This window comes from Solanum tuberosum, unplaced genomic scaffold (genome assembly GCF_000226075.1).
Source record: "Solanum tuberosum cultivar DM 1-3 516 R44 unplaced genomic scaffold, SolTub_3.0 scf00042, whole genome shotgun sequence".
Lineage (NCBI taxonomy): Eukaryota > Viridiplantae > Streptophyta > Magnoliopsida > Solanales > Solanaceae > Solanum > Solanum tuberosum.
In genome coordinates, this window is record NW_006238967.1 from 1,365,309 (window position 1) to 1,380,907 (window position 15,599).

General features: G+C 36.8%; 1 long non-coding RNA gene across 1 annotated transcript in view; it reads right to left on the reverse strand.

Moving 5' to 3' along the window:
- The window catches only part of LOC107059837 (uncharacterized), a 17,645-nt gene extending 2,548 nt beyond the window's left edge, over nucleotides 1-15,097 (reverse strand). Inside the window, exons 1-2 of the long non-coding RNA XR_001472974.1 lie at nucleotides 14,995-15,097; nucleotides 1,245-1,478 (exon numbers count right to left, since the gene is read on the reverse strand). This is a non-coding gene — a long non-coding RNA (uncharacterized lncRNA). The remainder of the gene's footprint in view (nucleotides 1-1,244; nucleotides 1,479-14,994) is intronic.
- Between the last annotated feature and the right edge of the window lie 502 nt (nucleotides 15,098-15,599).

Genomic DNA, 15,599 nt, shown 5'->3' on the forward strand with positions numbered 1-15,599 from the left:
TAAGGGAAGGTATGAAATGAAAGGGAACACTTGGTGTCCTTGGCGCTCTGCAAGGCGCGGAGCGCCAGCCCCAACACTTCAGAGGGGGCCTGCTGGCGCTCTGAGTGGTGCGCCGCCCCAAGGGGGAAACTTCAGAATCCCTTTTGGGGCGTGCTGGCAGGCGCGACGCGCCAACCTCCTTGCCCAGAAACTCGACTTTTCTCCCTCTTTTTCCAACTCTAAACCACCCTAACTCCAAAGGTTTCAACCCTAAACACTAAGGATCATCATATCCCTCAACATACCATGGATTACAACTCAAAACACAACCGGAAACAAGTCCCAAATCAACAAGAATCTCAACATCACAATCAACAACAATACCAACACAACCCAACAACTTCAACAACATAACCAATCCTTTCTCAAAATAAAAGGGGCTTGGTGTGTGGGGGAAAGGAATCAACCCACACTAACTACTCACATACCTTGATAGGGATCACCCCTGACAATATCCACGAGGATCCTTGACGGAAACTCCTTGCTTGATCTTCTCTTCCTCCTCATCTTCTCTTCTTCTTCACTCAAGCCCTAGCTTTCACTCTTTAAAATGGGACAAAAAATGATCCACAATCAGCCCAACACAACAATATAACCTCAAAAGAAATAGCTAGGGAAAAGACCAAAATGCCCTTAAATTTCCGGACGGATTCCCCGCCAACTGCCCAACTAAGGTCATAACTCACTCATGCGAACTCGGAATCGAGCAAAATCGGTGGCGTTGGAAAGAACATTCCACGAGCTATGCAACCATAACTGGAACTACACCTAACTCATCTTGAGCTAGAAGTTATGGCTGTTCATAGTTGGCCAAAAACTCACCTTTTCCATACTTAGCCAAAATTTTCCAAAATTTTCAAATTCTTTCCAAAAATGAAAATTTTCAAATTCTAAGCCTCTTCTTAATTATCTCATTTTGCCGGATGTTACAGTACAAAATGGAATTAAAAAAAGTACCTGATTGCGAAGAAAACATTTGCAGCTCACGCTAAAGTGATTCACTTTCTCTATTTAAGAGTCGATACAGTAATATAAAATTAAGTTCAACTTCTTATCCTAATTTTTTTAGTAAAGAAAAAGAGCACTCACAATTATAAGCATTTTGTAAATTCTCTGCATGTTAGACCGACTGCTACTGTTAGTATTTTTTTCACTTTTATTTGTTGTTGCACCTACAATTATTTTACGCACATTTGGTAACTTACCTGCAGACTGTATCATGTCATCATGTGAGAGGCTCCTGCTTTAATTGGCTCCTTGTGGACTGTTCGTGTAGCGCAAATCGCACTCGCCGACAGAGAAGTGCTTCAGTCCCCTCAAACAACTCTATAGCCAACAACCGAGTTGTCTTTGCATGTTGCTAAATCAAACTGGCCACATCTCTCTTTCTACTAACACCACATTAGCTCTTTAGTTGTCACTTCTTTGCAGAAATGCACCTTGACAACAAAAGAGGAGCTTATGTTATCTCTGGAAAGTGGGGCAAACGTCAACCAATTCAATTGACAAACGAAATCACCACACAATGGTAAAAACTATCCCTATGACAGGTAAAATCCCAAAAAAAAACATAAAAGAAAGCTCAATGAGCTAACGACTCACCAGAAGTTCCCTCAAGTTCTTTTCATCATTTCTTTCCTTCAAATGTCTTCGCTTCACTTCAAGACACTATTTACCAAGGAAAGACTACCTTTTTTTTTAATGGAAGAAGCAGAAGGGGTGGTTTCCTCTAAATTTCATTCGTTGTTCTCTCCTATGTATTTGTTTTTGGGAAAAAAGAGCTAAGGGTAACACGCCAAGTAGGGGTCGAACCTATGAGTTTCTGCTTAGGAAAGAAACACTCTATCCGCTGAGCTACAGGCGCTTATTGTACTCTCTCCTACGTTAAGACTTGTATTTCCTATTCTTTGAACTAATTTTTAATATATTTGTTTTATTCTTCACTTTGTGCCAGAAAATATGTTTTTCTAGTAAATAATTTGAAGAGAATTTAGATAACACAATACTCTAAAGGAACATATCATCATAAGTTAGAATTGTGCAAGGAAAGACGAAAGTCTAAGTTACATTATATTTCAAGCTTATCAATTCAAAAGTCAAGAAAATAATCAAATCTTGATAGAATGTTTTACTTAAGAAAGTATTTCATTGTGCAAGAAGATACCACTCAGTACATTGTTCCCTAACCTGGAATAGTGTGAATCAAGTTAACTTTGTATTTTAGGTCTCCGGATAATTTTAATAAAATGTGTCCAAAAGATAAATAGATGTTTATCCACAAACACTTGCATAGATAATTATTAAATTATAAATATTAAAAAATTAAGGCACTATATGTTTGCATTGAGAAGTCATGGCCCTCTCTACTCAAATTCTCGGCATTCTCTATAGGGTCCAAGAATAACTTATTTAACAAATAAAGATTATACCAGTATGTTTTTAAAATTATATTCATACAATCAATGATTGACCCAGGATTTTTGCTCAGGGAGTTCAAAGTATAAAGGAGAACTTCAGGTGGTAATGTAAGTGTGCGGTGAGCGTAGTAGTCCCTCAACATGTTCTTTGTACAAGAACCATAAATATTTCATTGGTTCATAAAATAAAGACTAAACTAATCAAATATATTGAGGACAAAGATACATTCATAAGAATTTTAGTGGATCGACTGTATTACATAAGTTAACTCCTAAAACACGTGAAAATTAAATGATGAAAAAGGGAGCAAGATGGGGGAAGAAAGATATTTACCTTATCATGCTAAATTTAACTTACTTTATCATATTGTATTAATCATTTCTTTCTACTTTTATCATGCTCCATCGAGCATTCTTAAAATTTCTTATGCTTTTTATACTTTAAGTTTTATCAATCACATATTACTATGAAAATCGTCAAGATTCTCTAAAAGTGTGTAAGAATAGAGTTACTAAAATTATAATGCATATTCAGAAGATAAATAAATAGCATCGTCAATTTTTTTAGTTCATATAGTTCAATTTACTAGGTTAGTCATAATTTGTAAAAAAAGACAAATAACGAATAAATAAAATATGTTTAGTTCCATCTACTCTAAAAATAGAATTTAAAATATAAAAGAAATTTCATGAATTCTATAAATTAATATTTTTGAAAGTATGTTTGCGATATTTAAGTTTCTTCATTCAATTACAACTAATTTACCTTTTTTTTTTTAAAAAATAAATTATATTTCTATCTCATCAATTTCTAGTTAAATATAATTCATCATTTTTAAAAGAGTTATTTAAGTTAGTATATGAAAAAACAGTTACGTTGAAACAAAATAAATAATAGATATAAAAAGAATAAAAAAGAAAAAGAAAAAGAATGTGTCCAGAAGAAAGTCTAAGCCCAAAATGTTCCATTCTCCAAAGCATTTAAGGGAGGGAAAAAATATTGTCAATGGGAATCGAACCCGTGATCTAGGAGCATTTGTTGAACCACTTATCCGCTGAGCCAAGGCTCTATTTTATTTTTAGGGGGTTCATTTTAATATATACGCATAAAATCAAAATTTGACGTTATATATACAGTGTAATTTTTTGACGAGGAGGTTCGGGTGAACTCCCTCGGATCCACGTAGGTCCGCCCCTGCATACAATCTATATTAGCTTTACAACAACATATTCCTCAATATGTACTCATACAAATGATCTATCAGCTACAAATCAGTTAACTTCATTAAACATACTTAATAGGCTCATGAACCTACCATTGTAAATATATAGTATGTTAGCTGCTACTACCTTTGTCAACTTTAGTTTAAGCTTTGAATAACTCTATAAGCAATCCCTCTTACTTGACTTGAGAGGGCTATGGATTGCACTTACATGTGATCAATTCCTCAGAGAGATCCATTAATGGCAATGACATTTTATACATATGTCACCCGTGAAAATCAATAGCCCCATAAAATCAGCAGCACTGGCATTGATACTAAAGTGCATTTTTGTTTAAATATTGAATTTCTCCCTTCTACCCCCTAATGTTAACTACATAATCGAATTCCAAACAAAAAATATATGCTAGAAATAGAGAAAGTAAATCTCTTTTGAATTATAGATTCTAGTCACCGGCTATTTTGGTTCCAACTGATAAATTGGGCATAGAACCCTCCAAGCTAGCTATTCTAAGAACTTAAATTTTCATCTGAGTTCTGAGTTCAGAGATAGAATACATGTTGTCTCTTGGACATCTAGACATCTCAGGAGATACTTTAGTTGGTAAATGGTTTCAATAATACATTTGGCATCTCAAAAGAGCACATCATTTGTTATATGATTGCTTGAATTTCTAGAGCTTCTTTGTTCTTTTTTTAATACATTGTTAGGCACAGTTTTTTAAAGATTTCATGTATGGCATTTTATAATGAATTTGTCAAATACAAAATAAAATGAAAAAATTGTAGTTGACTGGTTACATTCATTGTTTGATAAAGTAGGTATAGAAGTGTAGAACTATGAGAACTTAAAAGAAAAGGCACCAAAGAAATTGTTCTGAAGCCTTTCTATAGTCCCAAATGGACAGAATCCCTACTGTTTAATTTAGATTATGTTGGAATGTATGCGTCCACGTATATCAATGGGACCAGGTCCTCGGCACAGTTGCGAAACAAGCAGTAAAGTAAATGCTGAAGTTAAAGATTGCACAACCAACTTTACGTGGAAACCTCTTTGCTCAAAGGGAGTAAAACCACGACCTGTCCTGCCAGGACTTTTCAAATTTCTTTCACTAATCTTCTCAAGCAAAAGTAAAAGCCAGTTTACAAACTGAGATTAGCCTACTAATCCCAACTCTAAGCAATACCTCCTATTACTTAGAAGAGCCAGAGCAGATACAACACTGCCCACTAAGCTATCACCCCTATATAACTTAGATTTTGCTAAGTGGATACCATACCGCCCACTAAATCAACTAGCTCCTAGATGATTTAGACTTTGACTAAGCAGATACAACACTGCCCACTATACTAATCCTGACCGATTAATAAAGACTTTAGAGTAAGACCCTAAGTTACCCTTAACCTAGTTCTTTCAATGATTCACACAAGTTTGAAACGTTTCTTTCACAAGTGAAACGAATCCTACAATGTAAGCACTATTACAAGCAAACAAAGTAACAGCTGGTACAGGAAGCACTTGAAGCAATCGATCAGGTCCCTGATGTTTTGAAGCTTGAAATATCTCTCTTTGAATGAATGAATGAATAATGTTGTTTGTTCTTGGATATATTTAGACATGGAAAGTTATTATCCAATGAACAAGCAACCTCATCGCTTCTGATTGGTGGAGTACTCTGCAGCTTCACCAACTTTCTGACATAGACAGCTTTCCAGCTGTACAACACTTTGACCACTGGACGAGTATTCATACTCTGCAGAGGATCAGGTCCCTGCACTTGTGAGGAGATCATCAAAACATCAAGGAACATAAGCACTTATCAATTTCCCCCTTTTTAATAATGACAAACAGCCTACATAGAGCCTCACGTGAGTGTAAAGACATTCATTCAATATACACGACAAATTCCAACTTTGTTCAGTGCAACAATGTTCCCCCTTAGTTCAATGCCCCTAATTCCACTGCCCCGACCTTTACGACAAACACTTCCCCCTTTTGACATCATTGAAAAGGTGAAGCAGTAAACATATTCAAGTTAAATGCAAGGCAGTAAAGAATTCAGGGCCTTGGGCCACACAGAACATGTGCATGTAAGCAAAAAGAGAATATTAAGCCACACATGAACAGGGCAGAAACATAAGTAGCATTAGATCACAAATACTGACCACTATAGTCAGTCAAAACAACACAAAGCCACAAGATTTTAGGATAATAAGGTGGAACAACAAAACAAAACAACTAGAGAGACAAGACACATTTAGGACGGAGGATGGGAGGAATTAAAAGTGCGCATCAACATCATCATGCGCTCGTTTGCACTTTCATGGGCCTGTATCAGTTGCTTGTTTAGGGACTTAATTTCCTAATTGAGAGAGGCATTTGTCTCCAGCAACATCACATTTTTGTCCATCAACTCTTGGAGCACCATCTTATGACCCTCACTGGTACCATGTCCCCTCGAAACCGCCTTATGTAATTTAGACTTCAGTTTAGCAATTTAAACCTCCTAGTCATTTAGAATCTTAGTGAGATCAGTTACTTCCCATTTAAGAGTAGCCTGCAACTCTAGAACATCTGCCATTTGAGATCGACCCCTAGCTTGTCCCTCAATGCACCCACATTCCAGCATAATGGCAGAGATGTTGATCTCTTCAAGCTCATCAAGCTTCTCCATGAGAAAAAGATCAGCAGCAGATGCCACTGTTCTCTTTTCAGTTCTGGGCACTAACACTTTGTTGATGAAATAAAAAATCAACTGATATTCCCCTTTGAGAAACCTTTTCGATAACCCTGCATTTTTGACATCTCCACATTTTGTGGTAAGTTTTATGAAGTCACTGGATGGTTTACAACCTTCAATCTTTCGAATTCCTTCCACAGGAACCCCTAAAATGATCCCCAATATTTCTTCATCCACACATGTTTCAACATTCCTGACAGTAGTCGTGATTCCACCACCTTCCAAAAGTTCCATTTTGTAGAAAAATTCACGCACCTCAGGTTCGTGCAAGTACGGAACTGGTGGTTCAAAGAGATGGTTCCAACCTTGAATGGAGACAGCATAAAAAAGACTTGACATGCCAAATTTGGTAAGAATTTCAGGGTCAAAGACTCTGTCATTCAAAACCTTTTGGTTCTCCACTGCCGTTATCCGCTCCTCCTTTATCATTTCCTTTTCTTCACTTTGTTTTTGCACCCTGGGACCTGGTCCCTTTATGGGTTTTGATTTTTTCAGCCACTTGTTTTCTAACTTTCTCCTTTTTCACTGGGGATTTCTTTGCACTCTTCTGACTTCCTTTTGATTTAACCCTTTCTTTCTCACTTTCTTTTCTTTTCTTAGTCACATAAGCAACAACATCCTCTGACTCAGTATCACTAGATTTGATAGGGAAAGGTGTAGAGGTAGGCTTTTTAGGTTCAATACTTTCCCTCCTCATTTTCCTTGCCCTTTCCGTTTGAACTCGGCTTGCTGCTATGGCACTCGTTTCACCAACTCCACAAACTGGAGTCGAAGGAGTTTCATTTGTAAGGGGTATGGAGAAGTTGAAAGAACTAGGGTTTTCAACTTCTTGGGAGATAAGAGTCTGGGAAGAAGAGATGGAGTTAGACAGTTTGGGATAGAAGAGAAGATACTTGAAAAACAATTAGAGAATCAGAAGGAAATAACTGAAGAGATTTGAAGAATTTGATTCTCTAAATACTTAGTTTTAGATAGAGTTAAAAGGGTATCGGGTCCCCAACAGTAGCGACCTTTGGTTTTTAAAGTGAAAAGACACTTGAAACTGACGCGATGAATGGGCAAAAAACGCGTGGTAGTGATGTTGACAGACAGACAGTGTAGCATAAGTGATACTAACCTCATGAGGACCAGGTCCCTTTTTCAGTTTGCGACCCTGCCTGTATGGTTAGATCTTCCCTTCAGCTAAACACACCATGAGTGTATACCTGCATTAAGGTACCAAAAGTGAATTCTTAAGTGACAAACATTAAACAAGTATAGATACCTGCCCTCCTTACCATAATCAAAATAGAAGATTTTTGTGCAAACTTGTTGAGGAATCAGGTAATCTTGTGCATCCCCAACCTCATCTTGTTCTTAATGAAGGATTCTTTACTCAGTGCCTTTGTAAAGATGTTAGCCAACTGATCTTCTGTCTTGCAGAATTTCATCACAACATTTTGCTTTTCCACATTGTCCCTCAGGAAATGGTGCCTCACATCTATGTGCTTTGTCCTCTTATGCTCCAGTTGCTGCTTGATCCACAGAAGATGAGCACAACAAGATGCATCAGCCACATATTCTGCTTCTGTTGTAGACAGTGCAACTGAATTCTTCTTCTTTGTCCCCCAAGAGATCAATGATGATCCTAGAAAGTGTGCCATGCCTGATGTACTCTTTTGATCCACAAGAATCCCTGCATAGTCAGCATCAGCATAGCCAATTAGATCAAATGAATCACCTGTTGGGAAGGTGAGGACCAGGTCCTGCGTTCCCTTCAGATATCTCATAATTCATTTGGCTGCCTTCAGATGTGACTCATTTGGTGCTGCTTGAAACCTTGCACACATCCCTACACTGAAGACTATGTCTGGCCTACTTGCAGCGAGGTATAGGAGTGACCCGATAATTCCCCTGTACATGGTATGATTTACCTCTACACCATCTTCATCTAAGTCAAGTTTCACACTTGTGCTCATAGGAGTGTCCAGAACCTTTGCCTAAGTAAATTGAATTTCTTGAGCAATTCTTTCATATACTTCTCTTGACGTATTGAGGTGCCTTGACACGACTGTTTGATTTACAAACCTAGAAAGAAAGTAAGCTCCCCCATCATGCTCATTTCGAATTCACTACTCATCAACTCAACAAACTCTTTGCAAGTGGGTCTGAGGTGGCTCCAAATATGATTTCATCTACATATACCTCTTTTGAACCCATTTGCAAGGAGGAACTTTGACAGGCGTTCATACCAAACTCTGAGAGCTTGTTTTAAGCCGTACAAAGCTTTATCCAATTTCAGCACATGATTTGGCAGTTCTACATCTTCCAAAGCCTGGATGATGTTTGACATACACTTCTTTCTTCAGGTTCCCATTCAAGAAAGCACTTTTGACATCTATTTGAAACAATTTGAATTCCATGTGAGTGTCGAATGCTATCAAGATTCTTATAGATTCTATTCTGGCTACAGGACCTTTTGCACAGGCGTCACATACTTTGTCATTGGAAAACTTCAGCTTTGGTAGTCCGCGGACCAGGTCTCCTGCAACAAGCTTGTTAAGTAAAGAGGTACTTACATGACCCAGTCATCTATGACAAAGATTTGCATCATCAGTTTGAGCACTCAGACACGACAAGTTGTCTCATTTAATAGAATCAAGATCAGCAACATACATATTCTTGACTCTTTTTGCAGACATCACAATTTTCTTAGTTGCACAGTTTGTAACCACACACCCTTCAGATATGAACTTGACTTCATTTCCCTTGTTGCAAATATGAGACACACTTAAGAGATTAAACTTCAGACCATCCATATAGTGTGCAGTATCTATGGAATGATTTGCAGTTCTTCCTATCTTGCCAATACCAAGAATAAACCTTCTTTCCACCGCCAAATGACACACCACCACCTTGGTGTGCTTCCAAAGAGAGGAAGTTTTGAGTATTTCCAGTCATATTCCTTGAGCATCCACTATCCATGTACCAACATTGACTGCTCCCTCTCTTTTGCACAAGAGTCACTTATTAGACTTAGGAACCCACTTCAAACGGAGTTCCCAAAAACTGTCAAAATGTTTAATGAGAAACCTTCCTGTCTATGGAGGTAAAGTGTTCTTGCTAAAATGGTAACCAGGACCAGTAACAACTTTTCTTGATTTAAGAAACCTCTCCTGACTTTCTTTTACTCTCATCAGCTTCTCACACTTCTCTTTCAGATGACCATTTTTGCCACAGTGGGTGCACAAAAGGTTGTCTGAGACAGACACATATTTACTATATGGATTGTAAGGGGGCTCTATCTGTCTACAACCTAAGCCCTTTCTACTATTGAATTGTTGACTTGCTAAGTTCGTGAGAATTTTAGACGAGTCAGTCCACTTTAGAGAGTGGTTCAATTCTTCCTTGATCTTACATATATCCTTCACTAGCTGAGAGTTTCTTTCTAAGGAGGCAACTAACTTGGACTCAAAGGTCTTAAGTTTTTCTTCTAGTTCAACCTCAAAGTCGCTGAGTTTCCTCTTCCCCCCTTTAGAGGTACCAGGTCCCTCACTGGGTTCCAGACTATCAGTCTCAAAGATACCTATTCTTACACTCAATTCAGACATTTGAGCATTAAGAGCTGAGTTTTCATCCTCGCACAGACTCAACTTTTCACTTAGCATCAAATTTTTAGAGGTCAGTTCATCAACTGAGTCAATTAATAGAGCAACAAGTTTTCTCAAAATTTTAATGGGAAGAGAGTCTAAAGCATCTTTAAGATCGAAAAGAGTTGCCTCATTTTGATCCTTTTCTTCATCGGATTTAGCCATTAAAGAGAAAATGGAGTTGAAGACATTTTCATCATCTTCTATAGCCATCATTGAAGCATCTGCATGACTTTCTGTATCTTCTTATGACTCATTTGAATTATTTCCCCAAACAGCCAAGGCTGTTCTTACCAGTTGATCAGCTTGAGCCTTCCTTCGAGCATGGTCTGGGACCAGGTTCCTCTTGCGAGGTCTGAAGTCCTGAGTTTTCTACTGTTGGCTGGGACAGTCCCACAAAAAATGACTAGGTTTACCACCTTTATGACAAAGGTCATTTGCGTTTGCTGCTATGCTGGTCGAAACATTCTTTTGAAAGACGTCATATTTCTTGATGATTTTCTGAAACCTTTTAGTAACATAGGCCATTTCATCCTCCTCCCCAGTCACATCATTTTGTGAGGTTTTCAGAGAAACAAATTTCTCCTTTTTTCCCCCCTTCATGCTTGTCCCTTGCTTTTTGTTCAGCTAGTAAGTCTGGAGATTTCCAATAAGCTCATCCATGGCAAGTGTCTTCAGATCTTTTGCCTCTGTTATAGCATCAACTTTGCTTTCCCATGACTTGGGAAGAACCTTGAGAATCTTGCGAACTTGTTTATTTAAGGGAATGGGCTCACCTAAGCACCTTAGTTCGTTGGTGATGGAAGTGAATTTTGAGTTCATTTCAAATATAGTTTCACCTTCCTTTATACAAAAATTCTCGTATTGAGTCGTAAGCATATTGACTTTAGACTCTTTTACTCGTTGTGTTCCCTCATGGGCTGTTTGGAGACAGTGCCATATCACTTTGGCTGATTCACAGGCAGAAATTCTATTGTATTCATCGGATCCAATCCCACACACTAGGATCTTCTTTGCTTTATAGTTCTTCTCTATCTTTTTCCTGTCCATCTCATTGTACTCCTTTCTAGTTTTGACAACTGTTGTAGTGAGTTCTCCGTCTTTTACTTCCTTTGTGGGAATGTATGGTCCGTTGAGGATTACATCCCACAGCTCAGTGTCTTCAGCATTGATATAGTCATGCATGCGATTCTTCCACCACCCATAGTATTGTCCATTAAAGCGGGATGGTCTGGTAGAAGACTGACCTTCCTCCATATTGGGTGGAGCAGCCATTCATTCAGGATTTTTTTTTTCTTGGTGTTAACCAAACTAAAAAGTGAAGCTCTGATACCACTTGTTGGAATGTATGCGTCCACGTATATCAATGGGACCAGGTCCTCGGCACAGTTGCGAAACAAGCAGTAAAGTAAACTCTGAAGTTAAAGATTGCACAACCAACTTTACGTGGAAACCTCCTTTCTCAAGAGAGTAAAATCTCGACATGGCCTGCCAGGACTTTTCAAATTGCTTTCACTAATCTTCTCAAGCAAAAGTAAAAGCCAGTTTACAAACTGAGATTAGCCTACTAATCCCAACTCTAAGCAATACCTCCTATTACTTAGAAGAGCTAGAGCAGATACAACACTGCCCACTAAGCTATCACCCCTAGATAACTTAGACTTTGCTAAGCGGATACCACACCGCCCACTAAATCAACTAGCTCCTAGATGATTTAGACTTTGACTAAGCAGATACAACACTGCCCACTATACTAATCCTGACCGATTAATGAAGACTTTAGAGTAAGACCCTAAGTTACCCTTAACCTAGTTCTTACAATGATTCACACAAGTTTGAAATGTTTCTTTCACAAGTGAAACGAAACCTACAATGTAAGAACTATTACAAGCAAACAAAGTAACAACTGGTACATGAAGCACTTAAAGCAATCGATCAGGTCCCTGCTGTTTTGAAGCTTGAAATATCTCTCTTTGAATGAATGAATGAATAATGTTGTTTGTTCTTGGATATATTTAGATATGAAAAGTCATTATCCAATGAACAAGCAACCTCGTCGCTTCTGATTGGTGTAGTACTCTGCAGCTTCACCAACTTTCTGACGCAGACAACTGGAAAGCTGTACAACACTTTGACCACTAGACGAGTATTCATACTCTGCAGAGGACCAGGTAGGGGCACTTGTGAGGAGATCATCAAAACATCAAGGAACATTAGCACTTATCAGATTATAATTTTTTGTTGATATAGCTAGTTTAGACTTATCATGGATGTGGTTACTGCAATACAATGACATATTCAAAACATATTGCTTGTTGTCTTTTTAAGCCCATATTTTTTCATGGCTAACATGATTTTCTGTGATTCACAATTTCATTAAACATGTTTAGAAGGAAACTAAAGCACACAAAAAAAGGTGATCCAAGCACAGGAAAATGCCGACCCACAAAATTTTGAATTCGCATACCTCAGTAACTTCAAAATGCAAGCAAAGCAACAACATTAGAATATTCATGTCCCAAATTGTATAACCAAATGGGAAAAATATATATCCTAATGAAAAAAGAGACACCCAAAACAGGAGGAAACATAAACAACATTTATCCAAATTTCAGGTAAAAGAAAAACACAGGAGTACATATTAACAACATTTATCCAGCTTCCACGTCAAAGAAATAACATACTTACTACAATGAACTTGGAAAAATGAGACACGTCTGTCCATCACTCGTCTTGAAACTTACATACATGCATATTGAAAGAGGAAGAACAATATGTTTTAAAATGGTCAATAGAAATAAAAGGAAGAATTCAAACTCAGTATGGAACGTCAATGATATTAACCAGCTATAGTTTCCAAATTAATTTTGATAACCAGGCTAAGGGTTCAGAGCATAAATGTAGGATTTAGAAGCAAAATTAAGAGAATTTCGATAAGCCTTGAATGTTTCTGTTAACTCTTATCATCTGCAGATTTACACTTCAAAGAGAATATTATAAGTAATTATACATCATAAATAAGCATACAAATGAATAATCTCAATTTATTGACACCTAGGGCAAGTCTACTTCAACTCACTACGAAAACATGGTTTTTCTTTCTTATTTATACGACAATAGAATAAGGACAATCCAAATGCTAGCAAGTACATAAGTTATACAGAACCTCCTAAGAAATTAAAAGTTATAAAAAAATTGAGATCCTACTGCTCAACGTGAAAATGAAGGGTGTGTTTGGTATGAAGGAATGTTTTCCAATTTTCTCATGTTTGGTTGGGTTAAATGTTTTGGAAAATGTTTTCCATATCAACTCATTTTCCTCAAATTTAAGGAAAATGACTTCCCTTCAAAACTTAAGGAAAACATTTTCCAAAACTCTCATCCAACTTCAAATTACAATTTTTTTTGTTGAAAAAATCAATTTATTTTGTCCCTACCCTTAAACCAGCACCCATCCCCCCCAAAAAAATATATAATTAAAGCTTGTTTTTAAAAAATGTTTTTAACTTCAACTTTTCTACCCCACCCTCACCCCTACACCCATCCCCCTAACACCTCCCTCTCCAAAAAAAATAAATATTAAAAGTTTTTTTTAAAAGATATTTCTAATTTCAATTTTTTGTTTTTTTACCCCTCCCCTAACCCACCCCCGCCCCCCCCCCCCCACCAAAATTGAGTTTGTTTTTAAAAAAAAAATCAACTTTCAAATTTCATTTTTTTCACCCCTACCCTCAACCCCCTACCCACCCACCTCCCAAAAATTATTTTTAAATTTGCTTTTAAAAAACAATTTCAATTTCAAAAATTCATTTTTTAACCCCTACCCTCGACCCCCCCACCCACCCCAAAAAAAATAATTTAAGTTGTTTTTAAAAATAATTTCAATTTCAAAATTTCATTTTTTCAGCCCTACCGTCAATCCTCCCCCACCCCCCTGCCTCCCCACCCCAAAGCGGCCCCTTGCCTCCCCATCCAAAAAAAATTTAAGTTTGTTTTTAGAAAATATATTTAATTTCAAAAGTTATTTTCTACTTTAGTAAAAATAAAAGATATTTCTCAAAAAATATTTTTCATTCACAAATCAAAACACTAAAAATCTTTTCCGAAAAATATTTTTTATTCACCAATCAAAAATCTACTTGTTTTCCAGGAAAACATTTTCCTTCATACCAAACACACCCGAAGTCTCAATTGTCAAACTAAAGAGATCAAATACATTATTTGCTACTTAAGTGTTTATCAAGTACATAAGTAAATGCTTTCACACTTGAACTCTTCTTGTACGTGTTGTGTGTACTTTCAAGCAATATGACTTCTTGCTAAATGAACGATTTCTGACAAAGTGCCCCATACCCGCACTAAGGGGTAACTTGAGATAAGATATAGAAACAATGGGATTATTTTGACTTGAGTCTTTCCCTCCTCATACAGTCTTGGCTCTAGTGAAGATAAAAAATCTTTCTATATCCTACTACAGGAAAAAACACTTACCACCCCCGTGTTGGAAAACAAATAAACTTATTTAAGCACTAAAAAGGAAAGCAACAATAAGAAATGGAATGGGAGAAGCTATAGTGTAGATCACTTTTCACTTTTTCGATAGTCTAGGCTTTGCTAATGGTTCTATCGAGTCTTCCTCTGATTCTTTTCATTTGTCATATGGATCAAATCACATGATCTCTATATGTATGTGCTGAGAAGGTGTATCACCTAGACGAAATGTAAATTAAAGTGGAAAATGGCTAAGGATGAAACAAACTCAAATTCCTAATAATGAAGTGAGTGAAATGAGTTTATGAAATGTAATTTGAAAATCTAGTATTTCCCCACAACAAGTTTTGAGAGACTCTTCACCTTAGAATTTAGAGAGAAGTGCAAAAACAATATTACATGAGTGTAGAAAGTAGTAGCCACAAAGAAGAAGTCGTATTCAACAGATTATTACCTTAAACTTTTGGGGTTCCACCTGACTTGTTGACTACGTTGGTTGGAAGTAGTTTTATGTGAAGAACATGTTATGTATATAGTTCGAATCAATTGACTTTTATATTCCTTCAAAGTTTAAAGGAAATTTAATCAAATAAGTGACGTGCAGAGGAAACCCGACCTCTAAACTTGATGGCCAATAACATGCTAGTACAAACAGAAAACACAAAGCATTCGTCTATCATTCAATTTTTTGAGAAGTAAAAATAATATAATCGCTAATTTGTATAAGTCAGATCCTTAATAGTTTGGTGAAAAGACAAAAGTACGGCCTGATTTGTTTGGATGTTTTTTTCTCTCGATTAAGTGTCCTAATTCAATCAATTTCATTAAGCTGTATCACATGAATTGTGTTCTTGCCAATTTTTTGCATATTTTCTATAGTGGTCATTTATAGCCGCAGTAAAAATCAAAATCAAATAAGCAATATAAAACTAGTTCATGATTTTACATCTTGAAAGCCTCAAATAAGATTAGGTTAAGCTATTTTTCTATGGAAAACTAAAAATGGAGTCTTATAAAACTATATTCTATAGCAGCATTTACTTTAATCCAACAACATGG